This window comes from Ailuropoda melanoleuca, chromosome 4 (assembly GCF_002007445.2).
Source record: "Ailuropoda melanoleuca isolate Jingjing chromosome 4, ASM200744v2, whole genome shotgun sequence".
Classification (NCBI taxonomy): Eukaryota; Metazoa; Chordata; class Mammalia; order Carnivora; family Ursidae; genus Ailuropoda; species Ailuropoda melanoleuca.
Genome location: NC_048221.1, coordinates 31,045,007 through 31,063,311, shown reverse-complemented (window position 1 = coordinate 31,063,311; position 18,305 = coordinate 31,045,007). Strand labels below are relative to the sequence as shown.

At 45.1% G+C, this 18,305-nt stretch overlaps 1 protein-coding gene and 1 long non-coding RNA gene across 6 annotated transcripts in view; one reads left to right on the top strand and one right to left on the bottom strand.

The window, feature by feature from the left end:
* Positions 1-18,305, top strand: part of PRICKLE2 (prickle planar cell polarity protein 2) — a 314,648-nt gene that overhangs the window by 35,884 nt on the left and 260,459 nt on the right. The gene's annotated exons all lie outside the window — the stretch shown is intronic.
* LOC109490208 lies at positions 164-11,151 on the bottom strand. 3 transcript variants are annotated; one of them, XR_002143486.2, is made up of 5 exons: positions 10,131-11,151; positions 5,833-6,084; positions 4,864-5,685; positions 3,527-3,617; positions 164-723 (listed from the first exon to the last, which is right to left on the bottom strand). It is a non-coding gene; the product is annotated as an uncharacterized LOC109490208 (long non-coding RNA). The 3 variants fall into 3 exon arrangements; XR_004624732.1 differs by having other exon boundaries at positions 5,833-6,081; XR_004624733.1 differs by having other exon boundaries at positions 5,833-5,924; positions 10,131-11,150.

Below are 18,305 nucleotides of genomic sequence, written 5' to 3'. Positions count from 1 at the left end.
ACTATGAGAATTGCTGATTTAGACCAAGTGCCCATCTGAATCTGAAATCTGGAGATTTCTCCCCCTCCCCTAAGGAATCATCCGGACTGTGTTCGATTGCCTCCAGAAATGGAAGGTCGCCAGGCATCACTGGTCAGCCGTGACCACAGGATTCTTCCCCCTTATGCAGTGTACAGTCCTCCTCCTGTCCCCAGTACCTGCAGAGACTGGTAATCATCACAGTGATCTCTTGGAGTTTGCCCAGCATTTTAACTGTGGAAAGAGGAACCGACTTACCTTTCATCTGCCTCTTGCTGATTCCTTCAGCTCATGACTTTGGAGTTTTGTTAATAATTTGTTGCCCATCTGAAAGGAATAGGGACACTAAGTGAACCAGCCTTTATTCTTCCTGCAGGCTCTTCACTGAATGCAAGGTTGGGTAGGCAGGGATACGAGCGTATCATTTTGTAGCAATACCTCCCCTCCCAGTCCCAGCCTCTCCTCTAGAATTCTTCATTTGGCTGAGAACCCCGTAGGGTTGTTCTTCCCATTTTGGGGGGACAGAATTCAAGAAGTCCATGTCTTCCAGTGCCATAGGCCCTTCAGGATTCCTGGACTTTGGTGCACTGCCGGCCCAGCAGCTCCCATGCCAAGCCTTGGTGCACTAATGAAAACCCACAGCAGAGGGCAGTCTTTCATGCTTATCAAGGCTTCCTTGACGCGATGGCGATTTAATTGAAGAACCTATAAAAAAGTTTCTTTGATTAGGTTGGCCTCATAAAGGGGAGAAAAGTCCCTTGCTCTCCTAGAGGCTGTGTTTTCTCTGCAGGAAGGGCCATTTTATTCTTTGGGGAGCGATTTCCCTCTTCTGCTGGCCCCAGTGCCCTCACACTGTTGGGGTTATTTGTGAAGTTCAAAGACAAAAGGCGGTTAGTTTTGGAGTCACTTTTCCGGTTTTGTTCGTGTGTTTGTTGTTGTTATTTTACCAAATGCACACAGACGGAGGGACACTGAACACGCTGCAGCCGGCCTCGCCGATTTCTCAGGCTATCCTAACAGCACCTGGCTCAAAGGATTTGCCTGGAGAAGATCATTAATGCCAGACATCTGTTTTTCTGTCTTGTGCCTGGCACTCCGCTGAGTGTTTTATACACTATTCAATTGTCACAAAAACCTCAGAAGGAAGCTATGTTTGTTACTCCCATTTCACAGATGGGGAGATGGAGTCCTGACGTTAAGGGCTGTGCTGTGTGGCTTAGCGCAAGTCACCGGGGGTTCTCTGGGCTTGGCTTTGCTCTTTTGTAAAATGAAGGCATTAAAGAGCTTCCCAAATCCCCTTTTCCTCTAGGTGCCAGACAAAATCAAATTAAAAGGACTAGAACCTAAGTTAGCATGAAAATGAGACCTCTTCATTGTGTGGGGGACAGAGGTGTTGATGTCAATGGCGAGGAAGCAAGGCTGTGCTTTTGTCATTGGCTTAAAATNGAGAAGAGAGCGAGAAGACGGGGGGGGGGGGGGGGGGGGGGGGGAGACCGCCCACCAATGATACAATGCTGAGGCTGGGCCAGTTTTAGCAATGACCTGCCTCAGTCGCCAGGGCGTGTTAAAATGGGAAGCGCATTAGTGCTTCTCGATGCTTGGCCAATCTTAGCATATGTGTCTACTCTCTCAGGAAAGGCAGAAGCAAATTGTGAGCACACTGAATTATACAAGAGAGATGACTCTCATTTTGTTTCTCCTGATAAAAATTTACCAGGAAACCTGACTTGCCCCTTCCTAACACATGAAAGTCTCAGAAAGGAAGCACACACAGCTTTCGGTGGCCAGTCTCCTTAGACAGAATTTTGATTCTCTAAAGTATCAACCACCTCTCAAGACTTACGGTGAGTCCTTTCTAATGGTTTTATAATCTTTCACGTTCCTCCCGGCAGGCCCCGGGTGATGCCGGATGCCATCTAGCAGGAGTGAGGTGGAGGCCTGAGAGAAAACACCACACTAAGCTTCTGAAGTTCCAGTGGCTTTCTGTCAGCTGTGTGGGAACTGGGCCATGCCCATTATAAAAGGCAGGGGTGATTATTCAGTGGTTTGGGGGTTCGCACATTGTGTGATGAGAAGGAATCATTTTAAAGAGAGAAAAAAACGTAAGGGATGAGTGAGAGGCTTTTTATTGGTGGCTATATTAAGCTGTACCCTAGGAAATTGCTGTTTGGTAGAGAAGGTCAGGGCTGGGAAAAAGAAATCCCGAGGTCATCCGCCTATGGACGGTCCTTAACTCTGTGATGGAGATGACTTCGTAGAGAATTGATGTAGGACAGAGGGCCTGCCCAAGGCCTGAGGCCTTGCCATGTTCAGAGGATTTCTAGAGGAGGAATCAGCAAAGGATTTAAAGAAGGGGGAAAAATATGTCCTTAGCTAAATATTCTACCAGCTAAGTGCAACAGGCACAGACACACATGCACACGCACGCACATGCAGATAAGCTCTGTTGGGAGTCCTGGATCCAGCCTTGCTTCTTACAAGTGAATTCTCCCCTCCTCAATAACCTTGCCTGGCAAACATGCTATTTTGTCAGAGGGAACAGCAGGAGCTGCTAAACTCAGATGATGATTCATTATCTGTTAATGGTTTCCCCCTGGGGTGTGTCTCTCTTCCTCACCATCCCCCACCCCCTTTTAGTGGAGATTTCCACATGCTAGAAAAATCCATCTCTGTAAAACCTCCAGAATTCCCAAGCCTGCCGAACTGTTCTTGACACACGGAACCCGGGACCTTCTTTGTCAATCCAGAATTAATGGCCGTCAACCTGTGCCTGAAATGTGGTTAACTTCTCAAGGGTCATGCTTATGATGGGTGATTTTTTTATCAAGGGGACTGGGCAACAGGATGCCCAGAGAGCGTCAAACATTATAATTCTGGGTGTTTCTGTGAGGGTGTTTTTGGATGAGATTAACATTTAAATGGGTGGACTTGAGTAAAGCAGGTCACCTTACATAATGTGAGAGGGCCTTGTCCAATCAGTTGAAGGCCTGGATAGAACAAAAAACCCCACCATCCCCTGAACAAGAAGAATTCTCCAGCTGACTGCCTTGGACTTCATTTGCAATACTAGCCCTTCCTGCCCAATGACCTTCAAACGGGCACGTGGACTCTCCCTAGGACTACACCACTGGCTCACTGCACGTTTTAGACTTCTCAGCCTCCATAATCATGTGAGCCTGTTCCTTAACATTAAGAACCCCTCACCTCTCTCTCTAGGTAAAGAGAGAGGGCATGTAGCACTGCTATTGGTTCTGTTTCTAATACCATGCTTTTTTACCACTATTCTCTACCATCTGTCTGTTTATTCACCTGAACTTCAAAGGCCTGGTCAGGTACCATCCGACTCTTGTCCTAAGATCACCATTTGTTCTGGAACAGCATCTACAGGGGTAGAGACCTTAGTAACTGCATGCATCCAGTGTAGATTTATTGCAGACCCCCATGCTAGGAGCACTGCCTTCATTACGGGGTTATGAGCAGCGTGTTGGCCAGGAAGGACTGTTCTTACCCCAATCTCAGCTGTTTGAACTGTGCCCATCACGGCAGTCGGCTGACAAACAGCATTCTTGGTTTCTTTGACATGCTTTGCAGATTGCTTCCTAGAATTAGAAGAATGAAAGAATAACACTGGATTTCCTTTGTTTTTTTTATCAAGTATACATTTGGGGCCTGAAAAGGTGTCCAAAAGCATTTTCTCAGCAGTATTTACTCTCTGTTTTGAAGACATCGCCTACATTTGTTCATTTTAACATCCCAGGAAGCCATAGTGGCTGCAAACAGAAGTATTTCTCAGGTCTGAAATTTAGTCATTGGGCACTGGAAGAGCTGCATTGGGGTCACACTGTTGACTGACATGGCTACCAAGCCAGTGTGGCGGGGAAGGAGGCCTGGCCTCATACCACGGCTGGGGCAGTGGGGTCCCCAGGGCAGCTGATGGATGGGGAGGCCTTTGCAGCACAGCCCTGGCACTGGCTGGGACTTCAGAGAAGTCAGGAGGTCAAGTTGGCCAAGAGGCCAGCTTCAAGGTCTCTAGGTCCAGCTTCTGTAGCAAGAGTTGACACCCATTCACTGGCCAACATGGACCAGCAGCATCTGGCCTCCCTCTGGCTACCAGTTGCTGGGGGTTGGGGTCCTAATGACTATTATTAAGGTAGCGGGAATGCCCTTGAATGACCTTAGTATGGTTCTGTAGTTCAGCCCTGATTCAGACAGCAGCAGCATTTACTCATGACGAGTACATCAAACAAAAAAGTGTGCCAACAAGCCTCTCGCCATCAACAAATGATTTGGAAAATTGTAGAGTAGCTTGAAACATAGTTGATGGTATGGCTTGTATCATTTAGCAACTTCTGACGAGCAGTTCACTTTTATGCACACATATGTTATGTGGAGACTAAAAGGAATCCATTTTAAAATTTCGGTATGGATTTTTATATCAACTTATATTAAGTAGAGTGTATCTTGAATATAATCACCGGATAGTCTGAATTTATAGCAAAGGAACCAAGGGTATCTGAAGCCAAGGGCTTCGCCTCCCCCCCCCCCCCCCCCGGCTTCCGGCTCTGCTCCTTGGAGCTTTATTGATTTCCTCCTTCCATGGTTTTTATTCAGAGATGGGCAGCAGCCAGTCAGACCTTGCATCTTGAATCTTACCCGATGTTCTCCCTAGAAACAGTCTTAGTTAATATACAAATGGAAGAAACACCAAATTAGACTAGCTAGGCATTGAGTAAAATGTAGGCGTTTTTAGACAGAAGAGTCTTTCTGTCAGGAACAGAAGATTCAGAAGCTCTGAGTATTATTTATAAATAAAGAGAGCAGTATGACAAGGCCATTGAGACTTACGTGAATGAAGACAGGGATGGTCTAGGGTAGTGGTAAGAAACACCATCTGTAGAACCCTGTGGGCCTGGGTTCTAGTTCTGGGTCTTCCTTTTACTCTGTGGGTTCTTGGCCAGTTGTTCAACCCCTGGCCTTAGTTTGCACATCTGGAAAATAGGCATCATCGTCCTAATATCTACTGCACTGGTTTGTTATCAAAATTAAGAGGAATAACTCAGAGACAGTACTCAGCCCGAAGCCCAAACACAGTAAGTGCTGACTAAATGTTTGCACTTGTTGCAATCACTCTTGTTAGGTGTTTATAGGCAGTAAATAAGAGTCTATTCTAGCTTTGTCTGCAACGTTCAACCATTGTTCAGAGGTGCTTTGGTACTTGATTTGTTGGTGACTGTCCCTCCTGATTTTCGGAATAGTGTATAACTCTTCTTCCAGGTGATTCTTGGGTTACCTGGAACTCACCATCAGAATGTCTGAGAAATGACCACCTTTTGCCCTATAGGCCACTCTTCCCAGGATGTGGTTTCTCACTTGGGAGAGCATAAAAGTCCTCGTGAAACCCGACTGGGGGTTCAGAAAGTACCAGCACTGGCTCTATAATGTGACCAGGACCCCTGTGGTTGCGGATGACGTGGGTGGCCCGAATTCTTGCCTTCTTCTGTTGATGTTACCGGTGGAGCCCTCCTGCTTTGACTTCGCACTCAGCCATGGGGCTGCTTTGACCAGTGGGATGTTAGCAAACCTGATGCATGCGGAGGCTTGAAAAGACGTGCAGGCGTGTTTCTGCTGTGTTCTTCCACTCCACCTCTGTCCTAAGCGTAGCTTAGCCTGTGGCCCAGGACAAACAAGGAGAGGGACATGAAGTAGAGCAGAGTAGGCCAGCCAAACGCAGTCTAAATCAGCCAGCTCCCCCGACCTCCCCCCACCGCCCGCCAATGCATGAGGGAGCCCAGCCCTAGAGCGGCTCCTACAGACCTGTGGGAAAGAGAGGCCCCTGAGGTCCGCCCGTCCGCGTTACTGTTGCAAAGGATGCCCGATACAACCAGGTGGGGAGGAAGCTCTGTTTTCTGGTGGAGGAGAAAAAGGTTGGAATCTTGTCTTTTTAAATTTTTGTGTTTCATAAAAAATTGTGGATGCCTTCAAGGGAATGAAGCTGCAAGCTGACATGTCCTCAGGAGTGCCAACCAGATTTTCAGCTCATGGCAGGATGTCGTTGCTGAAAGTCTGCTGGGAAGTAAAACACGTGTACTCATTTGAAGCTGCTTGTGAGTGCCACAAACAATCATATGTAAGAATGAGGAAGGGGATGGGAAGGGGACTTGGTTTCCCTGCCACGTGCTGCTGATAAGAACTCAGAAAAGTGAGATCCCAGGTCCTTAGGTCACTGCTGTGTAAGAGCTCTGGGGTGATCGTGGCTGGTGGTGGCTCGTGTAGCTGAGGAAGAGAGGGTGGTAGGGAAGGGCATGTCACTGGAGGACTCCATCACCAGTGTCCTCGCAGGGGCCGACCTTGTCCATCACCTGGGTCCATCTCCTTTTGGATGCGTGTTCTCTGACCTGTGTAGGAACCTGAGCATTCAGGGCCATCGCATTTCCTACGTTATACCCTACGGGCCTATTTGGGAGGAAAAGGGCATCTCCCACCAACCTGTGACTCCCCTGAGGCCAACAAGTGGGGCTCCTTCATTCTTTTTGGTGTATGAACTACCCAGCATTAGTTGGGCTCCAAGAGTGAATGAACCAATGGGTGGATGGATGGATGGATGAATGAAATAGCATTAAGTATTCACAAGGTGCTGAATTTTTCCCTATTGGACAGACGTCCTTTGGAGAGATTACAGAAAGAGAAAGAAGCCACATGATACCGGAGAAGCTATGTCATCTTTTGAAGCCTCAGTTTGTAGGTGTGGGAAGGGCAGTAATAAAAAACTCCATGTCGTAGAGTTGGGGTGAGAATTATGTGAGCAGGCCTCAGGGACACTCTACATGGCAAACGGTACGTTCGTGGTGGCGCTGGTGCTGACAGTGGGATTTATCCTTTGAAAGTATAAATTATACTTACAGATGTAAGACCCCCCAAAAGAACCTGTATGCAAGTACTTGAATGGGGACAGTAAGAGACAGACACAGTCCCAGTGGGAGTTGAAGCAAGGACTCAGCTCCCCGTGGGTGCTTCTGTAGCTGGAAAGGCTGTGGGGGTCACGGGGGGCCCAGAGTGGAGAGAGGAGAGCCTCTGAGGATGGGGTGGCATTTGAAGAATGGGTGAGATTTTGACAATGGTTGTTGACATGACACAGACTTTGGGTCTTCATAGAATTCTGGAAAGGTACACATCTGCCTGGATGTGTGGATCTGGGAGACCTTGGTGAGGAAAGTGGACCTTCCATTGGGCCTTGCAGAGGCCTTCTCCTCTTCTCTATAGAGGAGAAAGCTTTATTTCTTGGACCCCTTTAAATCTTACTCCTATATTCTGGATAGATATAATGCATTGCAGAGTATATCGTGTTTCTTCTCTTCCAGTGTCTTTCTCTGTTTCTTCCATTTCTTTTCACTCTTTACAAAAGCACATGTGGATTTGAACAGGTCTGGTTCTAATTTCAAACACCACTGCTTACTTCTAGTATGGCTTCAGGAAAGGTATTTTGCTTCCTGGGTCTCAATGTTCTCATCTGCAAAATGGGAAAATACTTCCTACTTTAGAAGGTTCATGGGAAGGTCAGTTCAAGGATCCTTAATAAATGAAGGTTATCACCATCATTCAGTTTTTATTCTGTATGCCATCCAAGTACAAGGGACCCTTTTCAACCTGCCTCAGGCTCTGGAGATAAACCAGTTTAGACCCAAAGGTTGTTAAGTGATTCAACATTACCATTTGGCTCAGCCACCTCACTCAAGCTAAGTGGTCTTCCTGTGGGACAGTCTATTGGTTACCATCATGCACCATATGAAAACCTCAGGGGTATGTCCTCTGAGGATGCTGTTTCCTTGAGCCCTTGTCTGTTGCTGGCAGGGTCCTTCACAGTCCACGTCTACAGCTAATACCCAGCACTCGAGAAGGGTCTAGTCCCTTCATTTACACCCACCCCCAGTCATTGCTGGTTGCTAAATATTTTGATTATCACTCCTGGCTGCCACCTTTCCAGGCATTGATTTGCAGGACAAATGATTAGAAGGTCACTTATCAATGCCTGTCCTTCAAGACTATAATTTAGAGACTGGCAACATCTGGACTGAATCACTCAGATATGCAGACACAGGTAACAGAGATTGAGGGAATTGGAGATGGTTTCCATGAAAAAAAAAAACCCTCATTTTCTAGAAAAATTAAGTTCCTCAGTGGCTCTGGGTTTCTCAGTAGGGGAGCTGTAGAATTCGGGGTTGGGTCAGTTCTTCATGGTAAAGGACTAAATCATACATACATCTTTGTCCTTCATGCACTGAATATACAGCACCAAAAACTGCCCCCGAGTATTTCCAGATGTTTCTGGTCGGAGGTTGTTGGTGGAGAGGTGTTGTAATAAGGTCTTTGGTGGAGAACTGCCGTGTGATCAGCCAAACCAAAATAGTGAACAATATTTTATTAGTACATTGCAGAGAAAATTCAAGGTAGAAAAGCCCACATAATAAAAATAGTAATAACAATAATAAGGAAGATTGAACTTGCCATTCAGTTTAATTCTTGACTTTAAGAGTGACAGGTAGTAGCCCTGATGTGTTTCATTTAGCTTGCCATAGCAGTTATGCTGTGCCAGGGCTTGGACGAGGTGCTGGAAGAGGCCTGGACTAGGGGACTATGGTGTCATTCTTGCTCTTCGGGCGCTAACATTTGTCAGCCTGCCAGGCTGTAGAAACACCACTGGCTTCAGCTCACTGGGCAGCAAGAGCGTGAACAGGGAATGTTCATTTATTCCTCCTTCTCATTCGAGAAAGAATACAGGCACACCTCAGAGTTGCTGTGGGTTCGATTCCAGACCACCACAATAAAGCACATATCACAATAAAGCAAGTCAAATGAATGTTTGGTTTCCCAGTGCCTTTAAAAGTTTAGTAGCAACTTTTTTCTAGATGGGTCTCCTGAGGCAAGGGAAATAAAATTCAAGAATAAACCATTGGGGCATCATCAAAATAAAAACTTCTGCACAGCAAAGGAAACAATCCACAAAACTAAAAGGCAGCCTATAGGATGGGAGAAGATATTTGCAAAGGACATATCTGATAAAGGGTTAGTATCCAAAATATGTAAAGAACATACAAAATTCAACACCCCCAAAAAGAATGATCCAATTAAAAATGGGCAGAGGAACTAAATAGGCATTTTCTCCAAGGAGACATCCAGATGGCCAGCAGGTACATGAAAAGTGCTCAACATCACTCAGCATCAGGGAAATACAGATCAAAACTACAATGATATATCACTGTACACCTGTCACAATGGCTAAAATCAACAACACAAGAAACAACAGTGTTGGCGAGGATATGGAGAAAGGGGAACCCTCTTGCACTGTTGGTGGGAATGCAACCTGGTGTAGCCACTCTGGAAAACAGTATGGAAGTTCCTCAAAAAGTTAAAAATAGAACTACCCTACAACTGGTCAATTGCACTACTGGGTATTTACCCAAAGAAACAAAAATACTAATTCAAAGGGATGCATGCACCCCAGTGTTTTTATAGCAGCGTTATCTACAATAGCCAAATTACGGAAGTAGCCGAAAAGTCCATTGAGGAATGGATAAACAGGATGGGCGTGTGTGTGTATACATGCACACACCCAAATTTACTCAGCCACAAAAAAAATAAAATCTTGCCGTTTGCAACAACATGGTTGGATCTAGAGAGTATTATGCTAAGTGAAATAAGTCAAATGAAGACAAATACATATGATTTCACTCATATTTGGAATTTTAAGAAACAAATGAGCAAAGGGGAAAAAAAAAAGAGGCAAACCAAGAAACAGACTCTTAACTACAGGGAACAAACTAATAGTTGCCCAAGGTGGGTGGGCGGGGGAATGGGTGAAATAGGTGATGGGAATTAAGAAGGGCACTTGTCGTGAGTGCCGGGTGTTGTATGGAAGTGTTGAATCTCATATTGTACACCTGAAACTAATGTTACACGGTTAAGTAAATGGAATTAAATAAAAACATTTTAAAATTTGAAAGTTATGTTTTTACCATGCTGTAATCTATTAAGTACAATAGCATTGTATCTAAAATACCAACATATATACCTTAATTAATAATATTTGATTGCTAAAAAAAAATGCTAAAACTTACTGTTGTATGAACTTTCAGCAAGTCGTAACCTTTTTGCTGGTGGTTGGGCTTGCCTCCGTGCTGATGACACTGGCTGATCACGGTGGCGGTTGCTGAAGGTTGGGGCAGCAATGTCTTAAAATAAAACGATGAAGTTGCCACATGAGTGGACTCTTCCTTTCACGAACGACTTCCCTACAGCCTGCGACAGTGTTCGACCGCATTTTGACCACAGTAGAACTCCTTTCAAAACTGGAGTCAGTCCTCTCATCCCCTGCCGCTCCTTTATCGACTGCAGTTGCTGTGATAGTCTAAATCTGTCGTCATGTCAACAATCCTCACAGCATCTTCACCAGGACTAGATGCCATCTTAGGAAATCATTTTCTGTACAAAGAAGAAGGAGAAGATTGAGGAGAAGGAGGAGAAGGAGGGGGAGGAGGAGGAGGAGAAAGAAAAAGAAAAGAAAGGAACCACTTTCTTTGCTCACCCATAAGAAACAACTCCTCATGCACTGAAGTTTGATCTCGAGATTTCCACAGTGCAGTCCCATCTTCAGGCTCCACTTCAGATTCTAGGTCTTCTGCTGTTTCTACCTCATCGGCAGTCAGACTGCACATATAACATTTACTGATTAAGTTTCTCATCTTACATGGGCTCTGTCCATGGGGTCCCCAAAACAATTACGATAAGAACATCACAGATCACTGATGACAGATCACTAGGACAGATACAACGGGAAAGCTGGAACTGTTGTGAGCATGGCCAGAATGTGACACAGAGATGCGAAGTGAGCCAGTGCTGTTGGAAAAATGGCCCCGAAGGGCCTGCAAGAGAAGGGGTGCTATGAGCCTTCAGTGTATAAAAGATGCAGTATCTACAGAGTGCAATAAAATGGGGTGTGCCTCGAGACCTTGATCTCATTTCTTTGGGGTTGTGTGAAACAGCAGGTACCCCTATAAGTTCCTAGGTGATGGGTTCATCCGTTTTCTATCCTTGGAGTAAGATGGGGAAATGTCATGTACACAGAAAGGACATTAAGAATATTTAGTAAATGCCATGGCACAGACGCCTGGCATTCACAACTAGTGCTGGCCCCTCGCACTGGAAATGGGCCTTTGGAGGCTCCCTTCTCTTCTCCGAATTAACGCTTTGGTGTTGGTGGGGCTGCCTTAAGGAGGGTTTTGGAGAAGTGGCTGTGCGCCAAGTGTCTCCAGACTTTAACCGCAGATACGGTTGTTCACACTCGCCACCCAAAGCCGACCTGTGCGTCCGTCTTGCGACCCTCCTTTTGCAGGCGTGAGAACATGCGAGTCACTACATTCTAAGCCCTGTGCCCAGTTTCCCTTCCTCGGAGGCAGGTTGCCATTCTCCCCCTGTCAGCTAGGTGTCCTCGTTAAAGCTCCCTCTGTGGCCCGCAGGTTGGACCTCCCCGCTTTTGGAAAAAGTCCTGTCTGTTTACTGCAAGACACACATTATAAACGCATTTAATGAAGACGTAATAAGTTTCTAATCCAGAATGAGGGGGTTTCTCCCCCAGCAGTATCAGTCCTGCTTTCTCTCTCTTTTTTTTTTTTTTTAAAGATTTTATTTATTTAATTGACAGACAGCCAGCAAGAGAGGGAACACAGGCAGGGGGAGTGGGAGAGGAAGAAACAGGCTCCTAGTGGAGAAGCCTGATGTGGGGCTCGATACCACAACTCTGGGATCACGCCCTGAGCTGAAGGCAGACGCCTTACGACTGGGCCACCTAGGCGCCCCTGCTCTTTCTCTTTTAATACGACCTCACGTGGTATCTTTTTAAAGGTGGTTCCACCCTCCTTTGGACCGGATTGCGTTCACCCGGCTAGCTCTCTGGGAATCTCTTCCCAGCCCTGGTGCTTGAGTGTTTTTGCTTCTGTGGTTTTCAGACAAACCTCTAACATTTGTCCAGCGTTAACATTTTGTGGTCACATACATGTGAGCGCAGAGCTCTTTGAATGTGATTGACTTTCTTGTCTTACAAATTGCTACCTTTTGAGATTTTCTTTTGGTTTTCTCTGGCAAAATAACTTTTCGGTCTTGAGATTCTGGCAGCATCGGATGTCTGCTGGCTTTTGTGTGTTTAATATTATAATTGCTTTGATATCTGTTCTTACCTCTAACTTGTTTAAAATATTTTTTCACAGTGCTCTGTGTTGGCTCCAGGGAGACTGTAAATCTATAGAAGTGTTTGATTTCTGTTCACTGGTTTATTTTAAGAGTAAAATAAATGGCCTTTGAGTACAGCATGGCGGAAGTGGGTGTCTTTGAATCCCTTGGATAATCATCAGCAACCCAAATAAGGACATGAAAAGGGGTATTTATCCCAACCATAACCCCTAAATTCATATTAGCGTTTGAAAGAACAATGTGCCTGAGATGATAGAATTACAAAATGGACTGTTTAGCAAACATTTGTTGAGTTGTAAGTCATTAAATCATCTTTGTTCCTGGCTGTAGGTGAAAGAAACCTAATTTGTCGACTGCCTTAAAGAAGAGAAATTGGTGCCTCGAAGACTTGGTAATTTTAATCAAATCAGATCTTTATTGGCTTGTATCCTTGAAACTTCCCCAGGAATCATTTTTAAGCCGATAATTATTTAGTCACAGATCAAAGTCTCAGCAAAAAGGAAATGTCACAGAGTAAAATGGAGACTGCTCCCTTAGTTATGGAATACAGGTCAATTTGCCCTCCTTTTGAAACCAGTAGAGGGCCTTCTGGGTTCTCTCCTGCTGTTCTCTCATGGTTCTGAGCCATATCTCACTTTCTCTTCCTAGTGTCCCTACTGAAGGCTTTTGAGGATCAGAAGGAATGTAGGGGGTTGGTGGGGGAGTGTATGGGAAGTGGTGTTGGATGGGAAAGAAGATGTGACTCAGGACGGAGGGGTGGGGGCAGAGTGAGAGCTAAGGGAAAGTGGAAAGACAGAGGAATGGGGGCCTATCCTATGCCTGGTTGAGTTTCTGGGGACAGCTCCTGGCTCCACATACAGCCCGCCTGGTGGATACTTCTGGTTATGATAAAGCAGGGTGGAAATTCGTAATAGTGGTGGTCGTCCTAGCAATAGCAGCTAACTTTTATTGAATGCTATCTACCCTTCCACACGCCAAACATTTGATGGGATTATCCCCTTTAATCCTCATAGCGACCTTAGGAAGATGATATTTATTATCCTCATTTTCCTATTGAAGAAACTAGGGCTTAGAAATACTCAGGGTGAAAAGAAGCATTCGTTAAACTGGAAAAGGGGCTTTGTTATCTGTACTTTTCACACAAAGTATCTGTGGGAGCCTGTTTGAGACCATCTCCATGGTGAAATTCCAATCCAGACGTGACCAAGAAGGCACAAATGGGAATATGGAAAACACTTTGAGGTAGGCTCCCACTATTTAGGAAATACGGCATTACACCAAGTCAAAGAGGTTGGAATTTATCGATTTGTTTTATTTTTACTGGAAGACAGGATTTTAATATGTTAACATGTGTCACAAATTCTCTAGAAGGAGATTTGGTATATTTTTCTAAATTTTCTTGCCATCGAACCACTTTTTCTTTCTTTTTTTTGAGGGAGTATCTGTTAACTTCTTGAAACATATATATACATGAAGCACCTTTTGAGAAACAGAGATGAAAGTGTAGTATGTCTAACTAGAAGGAAAACAATCCAGGTGCCTCCTTAGTTTCACTCCCAACTCTCCATAATTCAGGGTAAAATTTCACTGCTCTCCGCCAAAGCTTTGCCTCTACAGCTTGGAATGTGTGTGTCTCTGATACTATGTTACAGAACTGTGTTACTGTGAGTAGCTGAAGTGAAAATTAAAACATATTTCATTGTGGACACTAAGGTGAGATGACTGCATTTTGGAAAGAAAAATGTTATGAGAGTACATTATCATTCTTCAGTGGTGGCCCCCTCGAAGAGGGAATTTGAATTTTCTTTCAGTACCTAGGAATTTAATAATCAAAAGTATTGAAACCAATTGTTTTTCTTCATCCTTGGGATGTTGGAAGGAACATTTTGAAAAAATGATTGAGAAGGTTGAGTCCTGACACATTGAAACCAATTGTTTTCCTTCATCCTTGGGGGAATGGAAGGAACATTTTGAAAAGATGATTGAGACGTTTGGGTACTGACACATGAGACCTTGTGTAGGCTCCAGTACAAGCCTCGGGTGGAAATTGTAACCCTGCTTGGATGAAGAACCCCAAATTCTGAGCTGGCGTCCTCCAAAACTGTGGTCTTATTCTCATGACGTAGAGCTCCTGGTAGGCTGTTCGACCCTCGTGAGAAACAACACGAGTGCAGTAATTAGACAGGAACAGTTTGCACAGTCAAAAAAGAAAAGATCACACCTCCCAGAATCCCCCGGGGCCAGAGAGAGCCTGGACCAAATTAGACATCACACGAGTGAGGCAGCCATATTGCAGAAACACATCCTTGGATGTTCTACGGGTTTTTCTGTTTCCTTCTTTTCCTCTGAGGTTATCAGATGTGGAGCCAGGAAAGAGAAGACATTTCCCTAACACCAAACGGGAAAATGCACTTGAGCCTTCTAAAGTGAACTGTAAACGGCACAGAGCTGTGGGAAGAAGACTACGTTTTCTCCTCAGTGAGGTTTTGTGTTTAGCAGCTTTTTGACTGCACTTGACCTCTGAAGCGTGACTGTAGCCAACTTAGGTTGCTGAAACTTAAGATGGCGTAGAGGGCCGTGGAGGCAAGGCTGCCGCCACCGCCTGGCTGACGGTCAGAGATTCAGCTCCGGTTAGTGAGAATGTAAAAGATCTCTCCATCCCAGCAACGCCAGGCTGGTGGTGGGTTTTTGTTTTTGCTTCTTCCACCCTTCTTTCTTTTACAGTTCATTGACAATTCTTCTCATGCTTTAAAATAATCTGGGCTCAAAGTGAGGCTTGCATCGCGCGGAGTTTGGTAACTCCCACATACCGTATTTATTTGCCATTTAAAGCATCTTTGTCTGGAGGAGATTCAGTTTCTGCAGCAACTGATCTCCGCTGCTGCGGTTAACTGAGGGAAGGTGAAGGGGAGGCAGGTCCCGTCAGTGGGTCCCATCGTGTGAGGAGGCCTCCAGGGAGGAAGGGGAGAAGGTAGCACTCCGAACGACCAGGGGAGCTTGACTGCTCCCTCAAACCTTTGGGGCCTCGCACTCTTTCTAGGGCTTGGTGGATGCTTACGCCTCCAGGACCGTCCTTATCGTGGGAAATACACAGCATTCATGGTTAACCTTGCGGCTCGCCCCTGGATGCAGTTCCACGGGCTCTCGTCCTGGGACTCCGGTCTCCTTTCTCCCGTCCCCTAGTGACACGAGGTGCCGGGAGACCAGGCGCTTGCAAGTTTCCCCTGAGTTCAAGGGCCCAGGGTTCAGGGTTGTCCCCCACAATCCTGGCACGAGAACAAAACATCAAAATTTTGGATACATGAACTTTACAGAAAGACTGCACGTTAACAGTGCCGTGCAGAGCCATACAGGAGCCCAAGGCAGGAGGGGGAAAATTCAAGAGTATGAATCTTGTTTTTATTTAAAAACTTTGATGATCTGTTCAGTGTCACCTGTTTTTGCATTAAATTTGATTTTTAAAAATATTGCGTCAAAACATCATTTTCTTGATTGCAAAGTTTCATGGTGCCCTCTTAAGCGTTGCATCCAATGTGAGAGCCTCACTTGGTCCCAGCCCTGGAATCATGTTCCACATGAGTGCCTTTTTTATTAAAAATTATTATATAGTGATGTTGATAATGTCACTTACCCTGTATTGAGTACTCACTCTGTCCCTCATGGCACGTGGACCTCTCTGCACCATGGGGAACATTTATAAATATTGACTCATGAAATCGGTCTGAAGGTAGGTACTGTGATTATTCCCAGCCTACAAATAAAGAAATTGAGGCATCAAAAATTTAGGTCATTTGCCCGAAGTCCTCACCATGCCAGGAAAGGCAGAAGCAGGATTTGAGCCCCCGTGTTTATGGCTCCAATCTCTTTCTCAGTCTTCTATCTGTGAGGGACTGAGTTGTTTTCACCCTACTCCGTGCAGGTTGATTCTGTTTTTACCTGGCCAGTAACTTCACGTTTTCCACGGCAGACATGTATGGTGTTGATTTCTGCCCAGGAGATCATGCATCGAATTGAAAGTGGAGCGTGCAATAGGAGATCATGGAAAGCACGTGGAGGTCCTTGATTCTGAGAATCCGTGGAAAAGGGGTCACTGGGTGTCAGTCTGGTCCCCTAGCCCTTGTAATGGAGATAGGTTTTAATCACAATGGTTTTAGTAGCTTTTAACAAAATGTAATATTGAAAATATCTGTGTGCCTATTGGTTGGCTTTTCCATGATAGCCCAGCATAGTTTCATTGCCTTTATTTTCTTTTTCCTCAAATACATTCATTTTGGAATTCTTGTTAGGAAATTTGGGTCTTGGCTGGAAATGTTGCCACCCCCGCTCCGTAGACCTATGCAGTGCCGTACGGTAACCACCCACCACATATGGTTATCAAAAACTTGAAGTGTGGCTCATCCTTTTTTTTTTTTAATTTCTTTTTTTTTTAATTTAAGGTTTTATTTATTTATTTTAGAGAGAGAGAGAGTGTGTGTGTGAGCGGGGTGAGGGGCAGAAGGGGAGGGAGAGAGAGAATCTCAAAGAAACTGCCTACTGAGCACGGAGCCCGAAGCCTTAACGTAGGGCTTGATCTCCCGACTCTGAGATCCTGACCTGAGCCCAAATCAAGAGTCTGTCGCTTAACCCATTGAGCCACCCGGGTGCCCCAAGTGTGACTCATCCTGACTAAGATGTGCTCTAAGTGAGAAATCACACTGGCATTGGAAGTCGTGTGGGCTGCAGACAGTGGAAACTATCTGTTTACTAATTTTTTATTGATTACATAGGGGGGTGGTATTATGCATCTACTTGTCTAACTATAATTTCCTGGTAAAATTAATTTTTTAAAGATGACTGGTGGAACAGTTCAAGTACATACAGGACTTGCATTTATTTCTGTCTGGACGGCGCTGTTATAAAATGTACCTTTTAACTGTTCCATTTATGAGGCAAGGGGTTGGTGTGTTTTGTTTTGTTTCTAACTGTTGGAGGAGCAAGTGAAATTTGCCCAAACAGGAAGAAAGAAAAAGAGTTGGAGGTGTAAGACTTCGAGTCAACAGGTAGTTGCTTTATTAAGAAAACTTCACCTTTGTTCCTGCCCCCTCTGCAGACAAGTGAATTCTTTAGGCTCTAGCATTAATTTCCATGCCAGGAGGCTTGGAAACAGTCAGCCCTCCCTTTCAGAGCAGCTGTCTTGAAATGACGGCTTGGGACTCTAACAAGTGTCGAGGTGCTCCTCGAGGGATTGAAGACTGACGGAGCGAAGTTGCCTGTGTTGGCCAAGTTCTGAGCTCTGCCAACTCTTCCTGAAAGTCATGTTGCAGAATGGTGCTCTGAGCACGAAGGCCTGCATTTTGGCCCTCAGTCTTTTGTTTGCAAAAGAACCTGGTGACCCTGAGGAAGATGTGGATTCCTGCAAGCTGCTCCCTGGAGTGCCTGGTTTGGCCTCCCTGGACCAAACACATGAGCTGTATTCTTTCTACCCAAGCCCTCCACCCTACCTCTTCCTTGTGACATGGGTATGGTCTCCCTCTTCACTCCCTCTTAGGGAGATCTTTCCTCTTTCCAGAAAGCAGTCATCAGTAATCCAATCAGTTTCCCCTTCTCCTTCCTTTGCATTCGCTGTACATTCTCATTTACTTTCAAATACCTATTAGCCATTCTTAGCTATCCAGAACTATCCTTCTAGTGCTTGGGGGAAGGAGTTGGAGGGGAGGGCAGCCTTTGTTCCCTTCCCTTAATTGTCTTACGGATCAGTGAAGTTTAACTTGAAAGATATCTGAATTCCCTTTTGAAGTAAATGAGATAATTTTTCTGCAAATGTTAACTTCAGTGTCTGATAGAAGGTGCTCCATAAATATTTATTGAATGAATGAATTTCTGTCCTGTTTGTCTTCCTTGGAAGCTACATTAACTCCCTCTCCAAGGCTCTGAATCTGTAGTGCTCTGAGGCAGTAATTAGGTAACTGCTCTACCTGGAGGAGTTGAAAGGGGGCTTTATTTTATTTATTTTTTATTATGCTATGTTAGTCACCATACAGTACATCCTTAGTTTTTGATGTCGTGTT